Source organism: Triticum dicoccoides, chromosome 3B (genome assembly GCF_002162155.2).
Source record: "Triticum dicoccoides isolate Atlit2015 ecotype Zavitan chromosome 3B, WEW_v2.0, whole genome shotgun sequence".
Taxonomy (NCBI): domain Eukaryota; kingdom Viridiplantae; phylum Streptophyta; class Magnoliopsida; order Poales; family Poaceae; genus Triticum; species Triticum dicoccoides.
The window spans coordinates 255677914-255687634 of NC_041385.1; positions in this window are offsets into that span (position 1 = coordinate 255677914).

The following is a 9721-nucleotide window of genomic DNA, read 5'->3' on the forward strand; positions in this document are numbered from 1 at the left end:
AAGTCACTCAAGTCATCATACGTCGCCGTGGTCGAAGGGAAGATCCCATGCTCAACCACCTCGTCGTGGTCGCCGTGGATGAAGGCCGAAGATGGCACATCATCACTCTCGTCGTGGATGAAGGCCGAAGATGGCACATCATCACTCTCGCCTCCTAAGATGGAAGCATCATCCTTGCTCGCCACCTTGTCGCTCGCCTCCAAAGCTTGGTCCTTGGGAGCATCGTCTTGGAGCTCGTCGGGCTTGGACATCTTGGTGGTACTAGCCTCATGCTTGTCGTAGAGCTTGGTCGCCGTGAAGTTTGCTTGGGGTGGAGAAGCCTTGGCCTTCATGAGTTCTTGTACCGCCTTGAGAGCACCAATGTAGTAGTCGTCGATGGACTTGTAGTTCTCGAGGAAGATGGTCTTGGAGATGTCGTTGTGCAATCCCATCATGAAGTGGAACTTCATCGAAATGGGGTCGTCCACGCCGGCTCGTCGCAAGGCAATCATCATCTCCTTGAAGTACTTGTCTATGGACTTGGATCCTTGGGTGGTTTTCTCCAATTGGTGTCGAAGTTGTTCCGTGTAGGTTGGAGGCACAAACTCTTGCCGTAAAGCTCTCTTCGTCTTGGGCCAACTCATCTCGTAGCTCTTCGAAGGTGTATGAAGCCACCATATCGAGGCGTAGTCGTGGAAGTTTCTTGTGGCGCACTTCACTTGATCTTCGGGACGAACTTGATGTAGCTTGAGGTAGTCGTCCATCAAACTCTCCCACTCGAGGTACTCCTCGGGTTCTTGAGTCCCATAGAAAGGAATCGCGTGGTCGATGTCGAGGTCGTAGTAGCTCGTGGAAGTCGCGGACTTGAGCTTGGGGAGCTTCTCTTGAGCGTAGTCTTGGGGTTCTTGTTGGCGAAGATGCCGTATGTCCGTAGGCGAAGATGCCTTGAAGTCGCTTGGCGAAGATGCCAAGGGAGATGGTGAAGTCATTGAGCGATTGTTGATGTAGAGCTCTTGACCTTCACGTTCTTGTTGGTGATGGTGTCGATGCCGATGTGATCTTGCCGGAGGTGGTAGCTCAGAAGGATGTGCTCTTGAGCGTCTTCTCGAAGATGAGGAAGATCGCTTGTAGGACTTGATGAGGGCCTTGATCTCCTCCATGCGCTTGTCCATCTTGGCGTCGTAGTTGTTGTTCATGGCATCGAACTCGTCGTTGTTGTTGTAGACCGAAAGTGAAATGCCTTGCCTATCCATCACAAGACTCGAGTAGAGGTGAGTAGGAAATGAGATAAACAATACCAAGTTACCTTTTCCCAATGTTGAGGATGTATCTTGTTTCACTCAATGTGAGATGAAAGAATAGTGGAATTGGTACCGGACTTGTTCACTCACACCTATCAAGTAAAGGCTTATGGTAGAGCTCGGTGAGGATAGTGGCACAAAAATTTCATGCAAAATGTTAGCAAGAGTCAATAATGTTGAAAAAGATTCACAAATTCGCAAGTGAAACAAGTAGACCAATAGCAATGAAAGGTACACGGAAACACACACACGGATAGATAAATGGGGTCGTGCAACCAAGGAATGAGCACAAAATGTTGAATCCACGGAAAACGCTTGTGTTGCACAACTCAAGAGAGACGCTAGCACGATTGCTCAATAGGCGGATACGACACTTGTGCACAACCTATAAGATGCAAAATAGATATTCTTTCTATCCCAAGTATGCTATGTATGTATGGTTCCCGGTGTTTCTCTTAAGCATGATATCATATGATGTAGATTTGACAATCTTATGTGCAATGGGGTATGATGCTATGGCACTTGCTCACGAGCTCTTTGCTCTCTTTTTCTTGCTTAAAAGCTTTTTCTCTTTTTTTTCTATGGCCACTTTTGCACAATGCACAAACCAAGATAGCAATTGTGTATATGCGGGAACAAACTTGAGGCACAATGGATGATATGGTATGTATGCAATGGAAGGTATGGACCACTAATGTGCACAAGTAACGTTGCCGGCAATACTCAAATGGCTAGTCTCGATAGGCAAGTAACGCAAAATGGGCTAGGGGTTAACAATGCAATTGCAAGGGAATATACAAAGGTGTCGTCGAGGTTACCGTCCTTTGCGATGATGAGTGGCGGTGTTCTTGGTGTAGATACCAAGATGATGGAGACTCGTCCCTAAGTAGCCGAAACACCTTAGGAAACGGAAAAACCACAAACTCAAAATCTCAAATGACAAATGTCAAATGGTGGTAGCGGAAAGCGGTGGTGGTGTTGCACTAGGCAATATGGAAGTGGAATGATGGGCTATACACGAGTCGGAGTTGAATTTGCCGTCCCTAAGTAGCCGAAACACCTTAGGAGACACAAGCCACAACTCAAACAAGCTCAAACAACAATTGGGTTAAGTTGGGTTGTCGGAAGTGTAAGGTGGGAAGGTTATGTGGAAGTGGTGGTGGTGGTGGTTGATGAAGAAGCAACCGTCCCTAAGTAGCCGAAACACCTTAGGAGACTCAAGTCACTACTCAAACAACCTCAAATGCTATGGGGAACAAAATGGGTTAGGTTGCGGAAGTCGATGGTGGTAATGCGGATGATATGGTGGAGGGCCTAGGCAAACTTGCCAAATTTCAGAAAATATGATGGAGTCAAATGATGTTGGTGGTATTTTTGTGGGATAGGGGATGTCAATAGCTTCAAACGAGCTAAAGAACGTCAAAAACGGAGTTCGGATGAATTAGTTACGGCCAAAACAAGATTTCAGCCGAGTCAGTGTCAGGGTTAACCGGACATCCGGGAGGAGGTCCGGATGATCCGGGCTAGGTCCGGATGATCCGGGTGTAAATCCGGATGATCCGGGTTCGTCAGCTCCGGCTCTGTTTTCTGGGTGCGTGGGGTATCCGGACGTCCGGGGGGGGCGTCCAGCTGATCCGGGTGGTGTCCGGATGATCCGGGAGTAGGTCCGGATGATCCGGGCAAGTCAATCCGCTCGGGATTTGCTCGTGGGGACGAATTTTTGGGCGGAAATGGATGATTTTCGGGGCAAAATTTGAGGGATTTCGTGGATGGAAGGTGGGGAAACTTGGGGAGATGCTAGATCCACTTGAAACCAAGCAAATCCACGGATCAAAATCAACAAAACATCATCAAACCAACAAATCACAAAAAAAATTTGGGGGCTCTTTTTGGTGGGGATTTTCGGATTTAGGACGAAAACAACAAAATCAAGCTAGAAAACACGGGGTAGGGGCTCCAAAAACATGATCAACGTGGCTCATGATACCATATGATGTAGGGTGGAACCCTATAGCGTCGATCTTTCACGTTTGGAGCGGGATCCCTCGAAGAACACGATGAACACGGGGAAGAACGGGGAGAAATCACAAGGGGAAACACTCAAGAACAAGTCCAAATCACACATCCACTAGACAATCAAACACACAAGATCGACAAGGTACATGAACAACAAAGGGAAAGATACAAGGTAAGGTTCATCTCCAAGAGGAGGTCTTGATGATATCCTAGATGGATCTTCCCACAAGGGGGTCTTGATGATATCCCGCGGGATCTTCTCCTAGATGGAGGTCTTGGCCTCCAATGGAGTAGTGGTCTCTCTCTCTCAAGAGTAGAGATAGGTAGGAGCAAAGCTCACCTAAGAATGAGCTATCATATTTGCTAACCCTAGAAAGGAGGTGGAGGAGGTCTATTTATAGCCCAAGGGGCGAAGGGGTAAGTGAGGGGCGAAGGGGTACACGGGCTTCGGCCCAAGTCACGCACGCAGGCGGGGTCCGGATGATCCGGATGGTGGCCCGGATGATCCGGGTGTCGGGGGTCCGGATGATCCAGGCGACCGTCCGGATGATCTGGCTTCGTCGAGCAGGTTCTGTGGTCTTCGGGCGCGTTAGCCGGATCGTCCGGGAGGTCGTCCGGATCATCCGGGCTCGGTCCGGATCGTCCGGCTGGGGGTCCGGATGATCCGGGCAACTCCAGTCCTGCTCCGTTCTTCTTCTTCCTTTCTTCCGTCTTCTCTTCCACGCTTCCCTCGCGGATGGTGTAGTCGTTCCTTGGCGCTTGCACTCCTCCTCGTCGTCCGTAATGTTCCGACAATACCTATGCATGCACACGGGAGAAGTGTCAAGTAGTATGCCATCCTCGAAGGGGTCAAGTGAGCACGTGTAAAGGAGATGATTCACCTTAGTGTGTGTGAAGTAGATGTCATACGTGTCACTTGCCAAATGGGCTCTTGACATGGTGATGTCCGTAGGATGCTCCGCATCAGTAGGCATCTTTGTTGTACTTATTATTTGAATCTTATTTGTTGGTTCTAAATCTTGGAAGCTGGGAATCAATGAGATGTGTAGGCATCTTTGTTGTACTTATTATTTGGATCTTATTTGTTGGTTCTGAATCTTGCAAGCTGGGAATCAATGAGATGTGTAGGCATCTTTGTTGTACTTATTATTTGGATCTTATTTGTTGGTTCTGAATCTTGCAAGCTGGGAAACACGGCATCATGATGCAGAGGACAACAACCATAACAAACAGTTCAAACTTGGTAGTATTATCTTTGTGGAAGTGCGACAAACGTGCTGATCGTGTGCGCCCTGAGAATAACAATTCTAATTGTTGTGCATGTTGATCCTGTGGCACTGATAGAACGAGCGAATGCATTGCTTGTTTTAAGTATAAATTTCTATTAAAGATAATTAAATTTAAGTAAAGTGACCACTAACTCCTGTTATTACAGTACCAATACAGACCCGCTCGTGAACCGATGTGTGGCCGGAGTAGGTTTCTTAATGGAGGCGTTTGAATGCGCCGAGGGTGCATCTTCTGTTGGGCGTGCAGCGGACGAGGGAGGGGTAGTAACTGTTGTCGCCTGTACACACTCAGCTTACTGTTGAATCCATTTCCCCAAGAGCTGAAAAACAAACTGCCGCCGCCGCCGACACACTCGTTCACTCGAAGAGACTCCAATGGCGATCCGAGGGGTGAGCCTGCTGGATATGGACTTCAGCAAGGAGTTCCCCTTTGAGTTTGCCGTTCAGTCCTATGGCTGCACCAAGTTGAATGTGATGTACACCAATGATACGGACTCGGTGAAGCTCTGCCTCGCCTCAGTCCTATGGCTGCACCAGGTTCTGGAGCATTTGCCCGTTTCATCGGCAGCGCCAACTGCACCTTCGCTACGATGGAGAGAAGGAAGAACATGATGATTCGGCCATCTGGTGCAACAAGCTTGTCGACATCCAGAAGCAATACAAGATCATCAGCAATGGGTAGGAGAAGGACTCCGTGGTTGACTTCGCTGAGACCATCATCGACCCCTGATACGCCAACATGAAAGAAGACGACCTGAACACGTGGGAGGTACCTCTGAATCTAGCCTACATAACCTACGCAGCCAAGGACGCATACGCATGCTACGCCATATACAGGCAGATCTTGGCATGAGGGCGTGTCTGCTTCCCGTAACCGATGAGTACAAAGACAGCCGCAACATCATGATCAAGCGTGCCAGGAAAGTCTAGATGTTGTACTTTATCTGTTTATAAGCACCTTTATGATCTTAGTGTTTCATGCATTAGCCTATGTGTCGTAATTATCTGTTTTGTCCGAAATATTTCTTTTAAGAACCCATTAACCTGATTGCTTTTTTTAGTGGCTATTTGCTTATGTATGTAAACTAGTTCACTTGTCCATAAAAAAACTAGTTCACTCGGCTGCCGTGCTTTGACTCTCCTTCCTCCCAACATATTCCTCTCCTCAGGTGGACCCAGCAGGTCTCTGAATTTTCTCCCACTTTCTTTTTTGATGTAAACTGAGTTTTCTCCCAGTACTTTCCCCTAGAACCAACTCAACTATCCCACGTCTAGCCTAAAAAATAATAATACCCCACGTACTATTAACTCATCAAATTAAAATGATATTTTATTTCGTAAGTTGAAAGTTCTTACAAAATAATATTAATAATTGTTTATATATAACTTGGCAAGTTAACTCCTAGTGATTGCGTACATAAGCTTGCAAAGATTTTACTGACGTGCAATCATGTGTTTATGTTTTTATAACATTTCTCCGTCTAGCCCAACATGATATTTACACCCAGCCCATCAAGTCCGCGGACTTCGAGAAAAATGCAAATGGGATTTAAACGAGCTGCATAGATGCTACATCATTGTTTCACCCAGCCCACCAAATGGACTAAAAAAACAAATGGACTGGCTGACATGTGGGCCAGTAGGTCGAAGCCTAAGAAGGCGTTGGATTTACATCCAATGGCCAACATTCTTCTTCAATCTCTCGTCTTCTTCACCCAGCGCTGCCAGAACCGCCTGCTCCAGCCTTTGGCGTCCAGCGGCGTTGTTTTGCGCTCCTCAGCGAAACGCTACCCCGCCGACGGCCAGGCCATCCCTCCACTCCGCACCTCCTGTTATTCTCTGCCAAGTGTAGGCCCACCCTGCACCCGAACCAGTCAAGTTTCCCACTCCTCTCCGTCTGCGACTCCACTGCCGCGTCTTCCCCATCTCTAGGTCGTTCCAGTCTAGGGCCTCGCCGTCGTCCACCGCCTCGATGCGCTCGGCGCAGTGTGGTCAACATACGAGAGTCATCGGAAGAGGACAGTACGTGGAGAGCCTGACAGCTGGGACCCACAAGGTCCATGGTCGCACGCAAGGAAAGTTCCTCTTTATTACGCACTGTACGTGCACTGTACGTGGGAAGGGCTTCTGTATTTCGTGAAAAAACGTTCCCCCCGCTGACAGGTCGGACCCACCAGCTATATCTTCGCACGCAAGGAAGTGCCTCCTTATTACGCACCAAAAAATGAAACCCCCTGCTAGCTGGGACCCACCATAGTGGGTGGCTGACTTGTGGGCCTACTAAGTTGACGAGGACGGAGGGCTTTGTCAACTTAGTCAATATGAACGATTCTAGCTCCAGTGAGCGTACAATGTCCATCCAACGACCATAGTGCTTCTTCAACCTCTGGTCTTCTTGCTCCAGCCGCCCAAAGCAGTGCCGGTCGTGCTGCGTGCTCCTGCCTCTCGTGGCCGGCTATGATGTCGCGGAGGCCTCACCGCCCCCTACTACTCCCACCACTGGCCCAGGGTATCCCTCTACTCACCCACACCCCCTATTATTCTGCGGCGACGGCAGCCTCACGCCGCAGCCGAACCAGTGAACCCTCGTACTCCTCTCCGCGTGGGCATCCATTGCCGCGTCTTCCCCGGCTCCGCGTTGTCCCCTTCCTAGGCCTCGCCATCGTCCACCGCCGTGGTGCTCTCCGCACGGCGTGGTCAACGTGGTCAAGAAACGACTTCCATCGGAAGAGTACTGTACGTGGAGAGGCTGACAGCTGGGTCCACGGCCACAGCCTAGTTTTTTTGTGATTTGCCAAGTAAGTCGCTTTGTCAGGCCTGTTGGGCTACAAATCTTTCAAGACGAGGAGAGCTTCATTCGGCTGGCTGAGAAAATGGCCCATCAGTAATGAGAAATGGGATGTACATTTTTAAAACACATCAAACTTGCAATTAGTTTCAAATATCTTTTTTTCATTTCGAGATTTTAAATTACATTAATTTTTATGTGTGGAGAATTTGTTGGATTTTATATTGATATACATTTATTTTTAAAATCAGTTTGAATGTAAGTCGAAATTTTGGGATTAAAAACAGTTCGGACCGCACAGAAATATGCAAAATTTCATAGAATTTTTTAACCGTGGCCACAATATGGGATGCAATGCTAACAAAAAGAATATGGGATAAAAAAACCTTAAGAATTAGCAAATGGGCTATAAATTATTAGAAATAATGGCAGATGGGTTGTATGCTGTTTTCCATAGATTTGAAGCTTTCGTAAAAAAAGGTTGACGCACAAGCAGTGACTGTTGATGGCCATCCAACGGCCGTCGTGCTTCTTCAATCTCTGCTCTTCCTGCTCCAGCCGCTCAAACAAGCGCCGGCGGGACTGCCTGCTCCCTCCTCCCCGCGGATGGCTGTGCTGCCGCGTAGGCCTCACCACCCCATCATACTCCCATCGTTGGCCTAGACATCCCTCTACTCACCCACACCTGTTGTTATTCTCTAGCGACGACAGACGAACCAGTAAACCCTCATACAGTCGTACTCCCCTCCGCGTGGGAAACAACTGCCGAGTCTTCCCTGCCTCCGTGTCATTCCCTTCCTAGGCCTCGCCGTCGTCCACCACCTTGGTGCTCTCGGCGCGGCCTGGTCAATGTGGTCAACGACCGACATGCATCTGAAGTGGACTGTACGTGGAGAGGCTGACAGTTGGGTCCATGGCCGCACGCAAGGAAATTCCTCTTTATTACGCGCAAAATAATGATTCCTCCACCTGACATCTGGGACCCACCGAAAGGGCCTCTGTATTTCGCGAAAAAAACGTTACTGCTGCTGACAGCTTGGACCCACCAGCTATATCTTCGCACGCAAGGAAGTGCCTCCTTATTATGCAAAAAAATGAATACTCCCTCTGCTAGCTGGGACCCAGTATAGTGGCAGGCTGACTTGTGGGCCTACTAAGTTGACGGGGACGGAGGGCTTTGTCAACTTAGTCAATACTCCAGTGACCGTACGATGTCCATCCAACGGTCGTAGTGCTTCTTCAACCTCTGGTCTTCGTTCTCCAGCCGCCCAAAGCAGCGCCGGTCGTGCCGCATGCTCCTACCTCCCATGGCCGGCTGTGATACCGCGGAGGCCTCACCGCCCCCTACTACTCCCACTGCTAGCCAGGCCATCCCTCTACTCACCCACACCCCTTGTTATTCTGCAGCGACGGCAGCCTCACACCGTAGCCGAACCAGTGAACCCTCGTACTCCTCTTCGCGTGGGCAACCACTGCTGCGTCTTCCCCGGCTCCGCGTCGTCCCCTTCCTAGGCCTCACCGTCATCCACCGTCGTGGTGCTCTTGGCGCGGCGTGGTCAATGTGGTCAATGACCAACTTCCATCGGAAGAGTACTGTGCGTGGAGAGGCTGACAGCTGGGTCCACGACGGCCGCAAGGAAGTGCCTCCTTATTACACGCAAAATAATTATTCCTCCACCTGACAGCTGGGACCCACTAGATGGGCCAACGTATTTCGTGAAAAAAACAGTTTCCCCCTAATGCTAGGACCCACCAGCTACACCTTCGCACGCAAGGAAGTGCGCCAGGTAAAAAAAAACGATTCACCCCCCTGACTGCTGGGACCCACCAGCTACATCTTCGCACACAAGGAAGTTCCTGACAGTCAAGACCCACCTTGTCGAAGTGTACATAGTGTTGTCATTCTGGTCGCGAATGTGTCGTATATATATATTGGTGGATGTAGAGGCATGCACGTGTCGTAGTAGAGGCGCGCACGTAGCATGTACACATACGTACAACGGCCAGGGTGCAAGAAAGAAAATACGGCCACGTATGTGTACATACGGGAGGGGTCTCGAACACCTACTCACGCATACATACATGGCTGGGTCGGAACGGAGAAACACCATCATCGTCGTGTTCATGGGGAGCCAGCCGGCTGGGTCAGAACAGAATGCGTGGTTGTGTTCATCGGGAGGGCTTGGACGGAACAGGCGATGGAAACAAGGCCTGGCGTACCGCACAACAGAGGAAACGGACCTCCTACGTTCGGAACGGGGTCCTGTTGATCGGGAGGGGTGTGACATACCGCAAAACGGAGGAAACGGACCTCCTACGGTCGAAACGGGGGTCCTGTTGATCGGGAG